Source organism: Equus asinus, chromosome 14, assembly GCF_041296235.1.
Source record: "Equus asinus isolate D_3611 breed Donkey chromosome 14, EquAss-T2T_v2, whole genome shotgun sequence".
Classification (NCBI taxonomy): domain Eukaryota; kingdom Metazoa; phylum Chordata; class Mammalia; order Perissodactyla; family Equidae; genus Equus; species Equus asinus.
Window position 1 is genome coordinate 38,124,743 of NC_091803.1, and position 13,232 is coordinate 38,137,974.

At 38.3% G+C, this 13,232-nt stretch overlaps 1 protein-coding gene across 16 annotated transcripts in view; it reads right to left on the bottom strand.

Annotated features, from left to right (window-relative positions):
• Positions 1–13,232, bottom strand: part of MRTFB (myocardin related transcription factor B) — a 256,408-nt gene that overhangs the window by 55,487 nt on the left and 187,689 nt on the right. Inside the window, exon 2 of one of the 16 annotated variants that reach the window (XM_070484905.1) lies at positions 7,392–7,477. The exons of the other annotated variants lie outside the window; for them this stretch is intronic. The gene's annotated coding sequence lies outside the window, so the exon portion shown is untranslated. The remainder of the gene's footprint in view (positions 1–7,391; positions 7,478–13,232) is intronic. 16 annotated transcript variants of the gene reach the window in all.

The following is a 13,232-nucleotide window of genomic DNA, read 5'->3' on the forward strand; positions in this document are numbered from 1 at the left end:
AAAAGAAAATATGTAAATCTACAATAGAATTCTCAGGGAGAAAAAAGTTCAAACACTCAGTGAGTGAGGGGCTACATCTTTCAGAAAACAAAGGACACAGTAATAATAGAGGTGAGATAAAATTCATTTTACAATTGCTCACAATGAATATTTTCAAAGAATGTCTTTATTTTTGAGAAATATAGAAACAAAACAATCCAACATATGGTTCTAAGAAGTCCTTAAATTTAAAATGGTTGGGTTTAAATCTGTTTGATTTTCTCAAAAGTGGGAGGGGGAAAGATATAAAAAATATACATATATCTCATTATACAGCTAGCATTGTATTCTCTGTGCAAAAACAGTTACCACAAGTTGAAATTCTATAACAGCTCTGTATTTCCTGATGACAAAACTCACAAGAGGTATGCAAAGGACCCCCATCAACAGAAGATGAGGTTATAAAGCCATTTGCTTATCACATGTCACATCTTTCTTAACTAGCCTGAGTTCAAGGCTTTTATTTTTTATTACAAAAAAATCTTCTTACCTATTATAAGAGTGATAAATGCTCATTACACAAAATAAGGAAATATAAAAGAAGAGGAAGAAACTAAAAAAGAAAATCACCAATAATATCATCACCCAGAGGGACACACAACTACTGTTATCATATCAGTATATGTCCTCTGTCTCTTATCTAAGCATAATTTTTTATTATCTGCTTCTATATACTACCATCACACTGTACATACAATGATAAACATTCTTACTATTTCAGTAGCTACATAAGATCTTCTATTGGGTGGACATATCATAGTTTACTAAATATCCCCTATTGTTTATCACTTAGGTTGTTTCCAATTTTTGCAATTATAAATAATGCTATGGTGGAATTTTTGTGTATAAAGTTTATCACTTATTTCCAGTTATTTCCTTAATTCCTAGGAGGAATATCCCCATGTGGCACATACAAGGCATGGCCATAAAGTAAGGAGACTCATTTCTTTGAGTGCAAACCATCACCTTTGAAATTATAGTAGACATGTGGAACATGGATACAGACTACTTTATATCTGTCGCATTTAGAGAATAAGTTTAATTACTTATTGAATTTTTCCAAAGTGATGTCTTCTTATCACTGAGGGCTAACATTCATGGTTTCCTATCACATTTCAACACAGAGAAAAAATGCATATAATTTTGAAAATTCTACTTAGTGTTATTCTTTGTTACAACAGATAATAACATTGTGTCAACAGACGTATTTTGAATTTGCTTTTTTTATACAAGAAAAATAAAAATTCAATTTTAACTACCATTCCAAAAAATGAAAGGTAGTTTATCCACTGGTAAAGGCGAAATGTCATTATTATTCAGCATCACTAACAGTTTAGATATTTAAAAGTATCTTCTTTTAGTTCCTTTCCCCTGCATCTTAAATGGTTTAAAGGGCTTTTAGAATAAAATTTTAGGATTAGTTTTCAATATAAAGAACGTTAAAATACAATAAGGTCTTTCACATAATACTTATACCCCACTTCAAAATTTCCAGCTGCTTTTTGAACCAAAATATATCCATTCTCTTTTGTTTCTATAAGTAGAATGTTTGAAATGTTTCTTTAATATGATGTAATTAAAGTGTCTTTTCACTCTGAAGAAAAATAAAACACATTATGCAGCATTTTAATAACGTATAGCAGTTTAGCATGAATTGAACAAGCCAAAACAAAGCACAGTTTGGGCCCAGGGGGCTGGCAAGGGGACATCTGAGGACTGTATATTACAAAAACAACGCAGAAATGACACTTTCTGGGAAGCAGTATGGCAGGCAGCCATGGTCTTGGAAATTCTTTATAAATAGCTAGTTTCAGCGATGGGGTATGAAGGAGGGTGGGCTGAGGAGGCGAGGGGAGATGAGCGGCTGTGTGCAAGTTAGAGAGAGGAGCCAATGTATGTTATTTAATTACAGGCCACTGGACAGAATAAACTACAGAATCATGAGGGGTGAAAAAAATCCAAAAACCTGAGCAGTCAGGTGCAGGCTGGGTAAACCAGAGGCAAAAGCAAAGATGGAAAACTAAAGAAGACTCTAGAATTGACTATGTATTGACTCTGAAGTCACTAGGCAAAAAAAAAAAAAAAAAAACCCAGACCTTGGTTTCAGTTTAATTTTTTCAAACAGATGTTTGAGTAGTTAAGAGAATGAAGTGGTTGGACTTTGGCAAAAATTTACTTTTGTTTAAATAGTGTTAAATTAGTGGCCTGATCCTATAAAAAAAAGACAATTTAGCAAAGCCAACATTCTGGTGTTATCTTTTGAATTTAGACACAGGAGGGATTAAGCCGCCCAGTAACACTTAGAATCAGGAAGGCCGAGGGCCTCGTTCACTCCTGGGTTCCCGTGGTCCTCAGCAGCAGGGGAGCAGTAAGCTGCACATCTGCATTTGTTTACTCAGGTGAGGGCCAACGACATCTTCAGAGGATTTATACTGAAAGGGCAAAAGATTGATGAACTACTTTTCCTTTACTTTAAAAATAAATGTTTTAAAAGGTGGTGGTGGTTATTATTACTGCTACTACCACTATTATTACTTTAGATGCCTGGTGAAGATTACTACCTTTTTTTTCAAATATGAAAACATAAGGATTTTTTTTAAAGACTTTATTTTTTTTGAACAGTTTTAGGTTTACAACAAAATTGAGAGGGAGGTACAGAGATTTCCCATATACACTCTGCCCCCATATATGCAGAACCTACCCATTATCAACAGGATTCTTAAAAATGTAATTCCACAAAGATTCACGAATTTATAGTTCTTTGCTGTGAACGGTTTATTTTGCAGTCGAAGGGTAAGAAGTCACACCCCGAAGGGTTTCCTTCTGAGCCTGGGACTCAGAAATACACCACTATATGTACCACTAATACCTGTATTTAAAAATTCATGTTCTATAAATTTTTCTATTTATTTGTCAAAATTAAAAATGGCACATTCATATAAAAAAGGCAAGTGAAAGTCAGTCCCTTCCACCCTAGACGTCTTTCGTTCTCCACAAAGGTTACTGCTGTTAAATTTCTATGGCTCTGGAGAACGTCTCATGAATATTCTGGCAATATTAAATATAAAATATGCAAAGGAAATACATGGGTGGGATCACACTAGTCATGCAGTCTGGTAATTTATTTTAAAAAAAATAACATGAAATCCAGCTCATTCTTCTTCTTGTCTCTATTAATGGCTATATCTAACATATGGATGTATCAATTATATATACTTAAGTTTCTAGATTTTTTGCTATTATAAACAATGCTGCAATGATTATCCTCATTTCATTTTTTGGCTCCTTTGATGTTATTTGTAGGTTAAATTTCTAATAACAGAACATGCATTTAAACTCTTGATAGGGCTACTCTGCAATCCAATGGCCACACCAATCCATGTTCCCACTCACAGGAGAGTACTTTTCTGTTCATCCCTTCCCTAAAACGTACAGCATCATGTTTTAAGGTAACTTTAAATTAATTTCCTCTCACCTAAGACCACTGGCACTATCATGCCAAAATAATAGTAAAGTTTGGTATAACTAATAAGCAGTAAGGGACCAAAAGATATCAAAAGAATTAGTGAGGGTGATGGGGCGGGTTTCTGACTGAATGCAGAGATATTTACAGTGGTTGACAGAAGCTCAGGCTAAGCTTTCTCTTATAAACCACACATTTACATAGAAATTTGGTAGCATTTTTCTGATGCTTCAGGGTAGAAACTTCATTTTTTTTCTTCAACTCCAACACAGCTGAGAGATGTAATGCACAGATTTGAGATGTATTTAGAATAAAATCAAGAGTATGTGGTAAGGGACTAGATGTTGTGTTTGAAGGAGAAAAATAACAAAGATGACTCCTGAGTGTCTGGCTTAAGCACTTGGATAGACCATTTACTGAGGCAAGTTGGCCAGTAGGGAGTTCAGTCTCGGACATTTTTGAATTGGAAGTGGGGATGTCAAAGTGACAAGTGGCAATATAGCTGAAGATTTCAGAAGGTAGGTCTAGGCAGGAGATAGAAATTTGGAAGTTGTCACTTATGCAGTTCCTGAAGCCATGGAATTTGCTGAGGCAGAGAATAGAGGAAGAGCAGGCAGGAGCAGCCCAGGACTCTTCTCTTAGGAAAGCCAAGGAGTAAAGGCCCATTTATAGGTGAGAAAGGGATGAAGATCCAACAAAGGAAATCAGAGGAAGCTGCCTACGGAGGAGGAACTGGAAGACGTTGCAAAAGCTTTTCTAGAAGGAGGTCATGACCAGCTGGGTCAAATGCTGTTTTAATACACAGAGGAGCTACTTTTCGGAGTGATGGATGGAAGTCAGACTGGAGGAAGTTAAGGAGTAAAGTCGGGCAAGAGCGTGAACGACATTAATGGAAGCAATGCTTTCAAGATGTTGCCCACGAAGGGTGAGAGAGAAGGTGAAAAGCTTGAGGGGTGTGGAACTTCAAGCTGAAACATACTTGAGAAAGTTTATAACTGATGAAGAGCAAGAGAGGGGAGGGGAGGGGAGGGGAGGAAGGGGGAAGCAGAGAATGGGAATGAATGGGAATGAGAACAAATGAGAGAATAAGAGGGGGCAGGTCCCTCGAAGGGGAGGGGATTCAGAGCATACAAGGACAGCCTTTGTTAAGAGACACTTCCTCCATCACAATAGGAGGGCAAGGAGGACTGGACAGAGTTGCAGGTAGGTTTATAGATTTGGTCTGGGACATCCAGGGAGTTCCCAAATGATGGCTTTTATTTTCCCAGAGAAGGAGGAAGAAAGGTCATCTGTTGAAAGTGAGATGAATGAAGGAAAAGTTAGTTTTGAGGCCAGTGAAGGAGGTTTGAAACAATCATTGCAGACTGTGAAGAACAAGTTGAAAAGAGAAACATAGTTATTTATTACTGAAATGCTCCAACTCATAATGGCAACAGCTTGGGGGAGAGAATTAGTCAGCAACCTGGCAAATCACTCATTGGCTTTGAACTCTATCATTTTTATCAGAGAAAAAGACCACAAGATACAAAATTAGAACACTTGGCAGTTCTTTCTAAAGCTCATTATATGAAATTTTAGTTAAGAACAGTTGCAGCCCAGCAATTCCACGTCTAGGTGAACTAAAAAGAATTGAAAACAGGTACTCACACACATACATGCACACACGTTTATAGCAGCACCATTCACAATAGCCAAAAGGTAGGAACAGCCCAAATGTCATGAACAGATGAATGAATAAAAAAATTGTGGTACATCCATACAATGGAATATTATTCAGCCACTGAAAGGCATGAAGTACTGCTATGTGCTACAATGCTGATGAGCCTGAAAAACATTATGCTAAGTGAAAGATGCAGCTTTGTACAAAGGTCATATATTATATGATTCCATATATGTGAAATATCCAGAATTGGTAAATCCACAGACACAGAGCTCAGATTGATGGTTCCAGGAACTGGGGGGAAAACGGCATTGGAATAACTGCTTAATGGCTACAGGGTTTTCTTTTGGGGTGATAAAAATGCTTTGGAACTAGGCAGAGGTGCGGTTGCACAACATTGTGATAACTTGCATACTTAGAGTTGTATAGAGTATATAACTGAGTTATTCCTTTCTAAGAAAGAGACTACTATGCCAAATTTAAGAATAAATCACCAAAAGGATTTTTTATGGACAGTGATTCTCACGGGGCAGAACCAATACTATTTCACTTTGTCGTATGAATTTGAGGCTCGGGTATTTTTAAATGATGTAGGTGGTAGAACAGAAGGCAAAAATCTGATTATGTTGTGTTGAAAGGTAAAAGAAGACTAAAAAGGGAAGGCTAAGGACAAAGTAGTAAAGAAGACCATGAAAAACTGGTAGATACTAATTTCTTTTCATCTCTACTTACAATTAATGTGACATTCATGCTGCACTGAAGAAGAGAAAAAGGACTTAAGTACTCTCATAGATGATAAAAAGTAGCAACGAAAGATTACAGACCTTTAGTTGTATTTTCAGGGGTCTAATTTGCCAATTATAAAATCAAGTTCTTCTTTAAGTAATTTTAAAAAATGGAATGCAAAGAGGCCAAAAATAAAATGGCAGTTTGTCCTATAAGAGCGGTGCTATTTGCACTGATTAAGCAAACTCCCAGCACCACTTCCTGTCTGGAGCGAAAGCAGAGTCACAATGTGCACGTGGATCTCAACCTCCGATGCTAAGGAGAGCAAACAGCACTGTGATGAGGAATTTTTATATTATGATTATTTTCCACTTAAAAAAGGAAGAGAACACCAAGTTAAGTAAAAAAAACCTGTGCAAATCAGTGTTTGAAAAAGTTAGGCCTCAGACTACGTAGGAAATACTGCCTATCATTCCAATATCAGAAAGTCCACTGCGTCCTTATGAAGTCGGCTGGGGCGGGGGGCATGCGGCAACAGGCAGGCGGTACAAACTGCAGAACTCTAAACCACTGACCCTCGCTGGTAAGGAGGTCACAGTCTACAAGGCGGCATTTACTCTCTATTAGGAATTAAAAAGCAAAAACGAAGTCCAAACGAAACTGCTAACGGTCCTGGCGAACACACTGTAGGTTCCCTGCATTAATCTGCAGCATGAGGTCAGGAAGACAGTGTTTTTAACACTCAGCCTTGGAAATTTACAGGCACTTTGATAACTCTGTGGTTGGCTGCTGCTTCTGTTACCATGGAAACTGACTGCTAAAAATGGGGCATGTTTCTTTAAACTGATCATACCTTCATACAAATTCCCTTCTCCTTTTTGTCAAAAGTTGAACTGAATTTAAAGGATGCTTCTCGTGGTATGACAACGTGATACAAAGCCAGGGAGCCTGGTACAGAATGGCAGGGATAACATTAGCCTGAGGCAGACACACAGGAAGATACAATACATATATACATTTAAAAAAATCTCGTTTGGTTAAAAAGCAGTGGAAATAATGTACGCGGTGGGATAAATGGAAGTATAACACAAATGACAGGCACTTCAAAAGCAAAATCATTGACCTAATTGCCTGATCACCAGCAACGTAAAAGGTTAAAACAATACTTGATTTGTTTTTTTCAGACAATTAATTTTTAATCTGTAGGATGGTGCTGGCTCTACACTCGAACTTCTAGGTTTCTCACCCTATATGGTTCCACAAGAAGATAATGTTTATTTTTTTATTTTGGGGGCAATCAGAAATTCTATATTCTACCACTTTACTAGAATTTTAGTGAGCAGCTACAGGGGCAGGTTAAAGTTCTTTCCTAATTCCTCTAACATGAGAAAATGCATGTCATAAAAAACATTCTGAAATATCTTAATGTAAATTCCTAAGGCAGGCTCTCTGAATAAAAGGACAATTAACAATGAAAAAGGAAAAAAGTGGAATATTATTTACCTCCAGTTTTTCTTAGAACAGTAAGCACAAGCTGCTCTCTAGATGTCACTTGATCCTGGCTCAATATATTGGTTTTTCTTCCTATTCTGTGGATTTAGAAATGAGGCTCGCTCACACACACACACGCATATCTGTATACAGACATAGATATACCTACATACACACATGCACATGCCAATTTGCCCACCAAAACATAAATAGAACTGAGAGCTGCCATAACTCGCATGCTCTCCTAACATGGAGGCAACTATGCATGCTGATGCAGATGAGAGGATGAGTTGCAGTTATGCAGGCCACTGGGGTGAGGGTAGGGTGGGGTGGGCAGGGAGAGGCATTCTGGGAGAGAACAGCAGTGGAGGGAGGGAGAAGTGTGACGTGTTTCTGAAGGCAGAGGCAGGGCCTCCCTCAACAAAGGGGGGCCAGCGTGGCTGGGGAGAAAGCTCTCTTTCCACCTGAGTCCAGACCCCTGTAAAGACTCTATCTGAGGAAGGAGACCTGGACAAGGGTGGTGGCCATGGGGAAACAGTGCTGTGGATAAACGAAATATCTCCAAGGCAGAATGAACAGATTTGGTAACAGGATGTGGTAATAGCTTATGAGGAGGACGTCAAGGAAGGTGTCAAGGATTACTCCCATTTAGGTTCCTAGGATGAGCCAGTGGGTGGACAGAGGTGCCATTAACTGAGACAGGGAATGCTGGAGGATCATGTTTCATGGGAAGAAGTAAGGGGGCCACTGGAGACATCAGGGATGTGGATGATCAGACAGGTCTGGAGCACAAGAGAGAGGCCTGGCCCTCTGTCTATAATCCTCACTCATTTGGACCAAAGCACATACGGGTTTCCTGTTATCTCTTTTATGTGTGTGCACATTTTAACTCCTATATTATGATTCAGTTTCTAGCTTTTTAGGCTGTGAGCTCCGTGAATCTTTTCAACCTCTTGCATGATGCTGTGTAGAAGCACTCAAATTTCTGCCAAATGTCTGGCCAGGTAGCATAGTGGTTAAGTTCTTGCACTCTGCTTCAGCGGCCTGGGGTTTGCGGGTTCGGATCCTGTGCGTGGACCTACACATTGCTCATCAAGTCATGCTGAGGGGGCATCCCACATACAAAAGAGAGGAAGATGGGCACAGATGTTAGCTCAGGACCAATCTTCCTCACCAAAAAATAAAAAAAATTAAAAATTAAAAAAATCTGCCAAATGAAACTATTTTTAATAAAAAATTCTATTATATAATTTCATCTCAAAAGTAGTACGTACTCATTTTTAAGAAACACTGAATCATATCTGGGAAGAAGAATCTTTTACTTTTTCCTTCATACCTGTATGTTATTTGAATTTATTATGGGCATATCTTACTCTTCAAATTTATTTTTTTAAAACATTAATTTAGTGACACTTCACTTGTATAACACTTTCAATTATGTACAACATTGGCAGAAAACAAAGAAAAAATTCCCAGAGAAATAAAAATAGACATTGCAAAATTCACGTGCTTTACTTAAAGCAGGCTTTGTAAGTGTTCTTTATTTCAACTGTCTATTTGTCTGTTTCTCCCACTATGGCTCAACAAATTTTAGTTGAATCAGCAATAGAATCAGGATTCCACTTCACAGTTTGTTAATATGTTCCTTACTTTAAAGAAGATTAGAAGCAGCAAATTAGAAAAGGGAGAATTGCTGCATGTGGCAGCTGACAAAAATCAAACAATAAATAACAATTCTAGTAATCTATTAATGCTCCAGGGATCATTCTGTGCATTTTGGGTTATGTATTATATCTGAAGGTAATCATTCAAATTATATTCTGCTTCAGAAGCAGGGAGAGGTATAATACTCTTTAAACACTTGCCACATAATAATAATAATGTGTCTATGAGAGATGCAGGACACTGGGGGTGAGGTAAAAAATGATCCAAACAAAGATCCTATCTCCAAAAAATATTATGGTCTAATAGTGAAGATGGCACAATGGCCAAAGGGGAAATGCCGTGAAGAGATGCGGATCAAGTTATTGGGAATACACAGCAGAGAAGTTGCTATTTTTAGCTAACAGGATCAAGTGACTTTCTTTAGGAAAGAGCACAGGGACTAGGTTTTAAGAGATTCTGAGCTGCAGAGCTGGTGTGAGAGCAACATTTGGGAAAGACATGAAGGAGGAGTGTGGAGCAGCACTGTCCAGCAGAACTCTCTGCAGTGATGGAAACGTCTTATAATCGGCCCTGCTCAATACAGCAGCCACTAACCACGTGTGGCCACGGAGTAGCTGAACCGTGGCTCACGTGACCTAGGAGCTGAATTTTTAAAAACTTTATTTCATTTTAATTATTCTAAATTTAAATTTAAACAGCCATATGTGGCTAATGAACAGTGCAGGTAGAGTATGTATGAAATAATTTCCACCACTTAAAAAAGTTTTGGTGCTTTGATAAAGGTATTTACTTAATCTATTTTCCCCAGGTCAGATTACTCAGAATGTCTCTGACAAATGTGCATTTTTTTCATAAACAGATCTACCATAGCCACGTCCCAGTACACCACATTACTCTACTCCACTCTCTTTCAGAGACTTTACTCAACTCTTATTAACCAGCCTGTGACAGAGTTGGGAATGCAGTCCCCTCAAATCTGTAACCCCCCACACACACTCATGATTGAGCCACACAATGAAAGGAGCCCAGATCCCCAAGTCACACTCGGAGGACAGCTGACCAGGATGGCTGTCTAATCCACCCTGGACTATGTTTTGAGCAAGAAATGCACTTTGATTGGTTAAAACACTGAGTTTGGGCGTTGTTGGTTAGAGCAGTCAGTCAAAGTAATTAATACTCAGCCCAGTTTTCCTTCTGCAGTATGTCATTTTCACCGTGAGAGAGCTCTGTATACTGAACACTGACTTTTCTTTTTCAAATCCATTGGCTACCATTTTGTCTTTGATGAACACAGGCTATACCTAGCTGGTAGCAATGGTATTATGATTCATGATCTCAATAACAACTCATGTTAAACCACTTATCTGAATTAAATCATCTCAATTTACTTGATTTTCTCTCAAAATTTGTTAATTATTAATTCTTAAGCTGGCAAGTCAGTGATCTGTAATATCCTTCTTCAGTTGTAGAACCAGAAATTGAATTTAATCTGTTGAACATTAATAGAAAATGATCTGTTTTGTGAATAAGTCAAAAGGTGAGATTCCCTATTGTTGGTTTGACAAAAGAGACTAGTCTAAGGAAAATTCCCTATTTTGAATTTGATCAGAATTCATGACATTTGTTGCTATTCTCATCAGGGCAGAAAATAATCAAATTCTTCAACTACACACATGGGTTGGTATTTATCAAAAGTTTCTAGAAGCATTGAGAAAGCTGTGAGGTGATATTGCTTTATTATCCACACAGTCCTCTGGTACTGAGGACAACCATGCACAGGCGGCCAGCACCTGGAGCATTTTCCTCTCAAATTTTCTTGTTAAGGTGTCACAGAAACTTTTGAAACCTCTGACTATTTGGTTACAAAGTCTGCTTTTACCCTGAATAATAATTTCAGCTAACTAGCACTGTCAACACTAACAGGAGTTCTCAAACATCCCAGGATAAGGAAGAACGGAGCAAGTGCTTGAGAGGCAGAGTGGCCGCCAGCCCCTCACAGTGGACGCACGTCCGAACCCCCAGAGCCTAAGCTGCGCTGTGGGAGCAGGACCAGAGGGACCAGAACTATCCTTCCTGCAGACCTGGAAACATGATTCAGACTTTCAAAAAACCCCCAGAGGTTCTTCTTTTAAGCAAACAAACAAATACGAAAACCAACTTTGCCAAAAATGAGTAGAAAACCAAACACTGTTCATGTGAAATATAATAAATATTTTAAATTAGTGTCCCTTAACCCATGAGGCATAGACCATTAGACATTACTAATAGTCAGTCATAGATTTGTCTCTTTTGACAAAACAGCAGAGGATCTAATTAGACCCCAGGGCGTTTTAGTGTTTGAACAACGGCTGCCATATCAATCAACTTTCAAGGATTAATAAAACTGAGGTTTGGCCCAAGACCTAAAAGCAGGCAAGGCTCAGCAGCAGCTCGTCCCAATGTCATATTCTCCAAGGCTAATAGCTGACCGTTGGTGTTCATGTGCAGGCAGTGACTGTGACACACTGAATTCCAGGCTTTCAAGCCTCCATAGGAACCGAGCAATTTTCATATTACTCCAAACAAAAAAGCAGCTTTCTGCAAAATTTCTCTTCCTATTTTTTCTGTTCTAATTCAACCCAGATCTAATGCTCTTTCAACGTCACTACCTTTGAGGCAACAGATCACCCTTGATATCTCTCTGTTTTTACCCTCAGCCCTATCTCTAGCAGAAAAAGAGTAGAGATACAGTCTGTTGAGATATAAAGCAAAACCCAGTTCACTGCAACTGCAGTGAGACAGATGGATTTTATCATCCAATCATATCTGTGAAATGTTTTAAATATGAAAGTTCTCTCCCCTTATCTCTTTATACTTATGAATTTACATGACAGTAATATACAGAATACTTCTCTTTTGTCGATATACAGGATTTTAAAAATTAAATTTTCAATAGAAGGAAAACATAACAAAGGGTTAAAAAATAATAAGAAGGATGACAAACTGGCATTAAACCAAGCATCTCATAAAAACACTATGAAATATGTATTGTTTGCCCTCATTGTACAAATGAGGAAATGAAGGCTCAGAGCAGTGAATTTGTGCAGGGTCACAAAGCTGGAAAATACTGTGCCTGGGATTTGATTCCAAGTATACCTCACTTGGGAGTCCAAGCTCTCACTCTTTTGACATTATACCATTGCACATGTGTAAAGTGAAAGCATGGTCACGATTGTCAGGGAAAGAATCTGCACATTACGCAATCATCTTGACTTGACTTTGCTGTTCCTGTTGATAATTCTCCTACCCTCTTATATTTTTAATCTTTTCTTTCTATGCTCCTTTATCATACTCTGCTGTTACAACATCTTTTTATTTCTCCTATTCCATTTTCCTCTACTTTTCCAGTTTTTCAAGTAGCACAAAAATTGTTTTAAATGTATGGCATTAATATGAGCTTCACACTTGAACTTGACTTAAATGATGCATAGGTAATCTTTTTAAGTTAACAATTTAAAAAATTGGAGTTCCCCTCAGTACGTCTCCAGAACGTGTCCTAAAAACTCCACTGGCACTGATTCTGTAAGAACCTACACCAAGGCTTGCTGTGCACAAGTAGAGGCCACCCCATTGTTTGGTTCCCGGCAACAGCTATTTATACTTCATTGTGTGTCGTTTGTTTCAATCTAGATGTTTTTTCTACTCATACTCAAAACTAGTTCAACTCTAGCAAGTCCAACGATTGTTTCTTATTATCTTTTAAATCTGTAACAATCTATCATCACATTCTCATATTCTAAATGTCTGACAGAAATATCCTTTTGGAAGAAGCTCAAGCTGCTCCTTAGGCAGATAACTCTACATTTACTCTCTGGGTCTCTGTAAGATGAGTGAGAGCGAGTGGAGAGGTAAGGGGGCGGCTGATGGCAGGAGCTGAAAGCAGATAAAATGAAAAGGGGTTATGGGGGGGGGGATCCTCCCAAAGAATGCTAGAAAATCAATTTTCAAATTAAACAAGTATTGAAGGGGGTGACCTTCCTATCTCAAATTTAGGAAAACATATTCTCTGAAGATCCTGAATTTCTTAAATCATGGCCCTTGATCTCCAGCTGCTATAGTAAAGCACCCACGCTGGTCCTGCCACACTTCACTATGCCAGGACAGAGGACAGCAATGCCCAAACCTTTGGCCATTTTCTTAAATCAATCA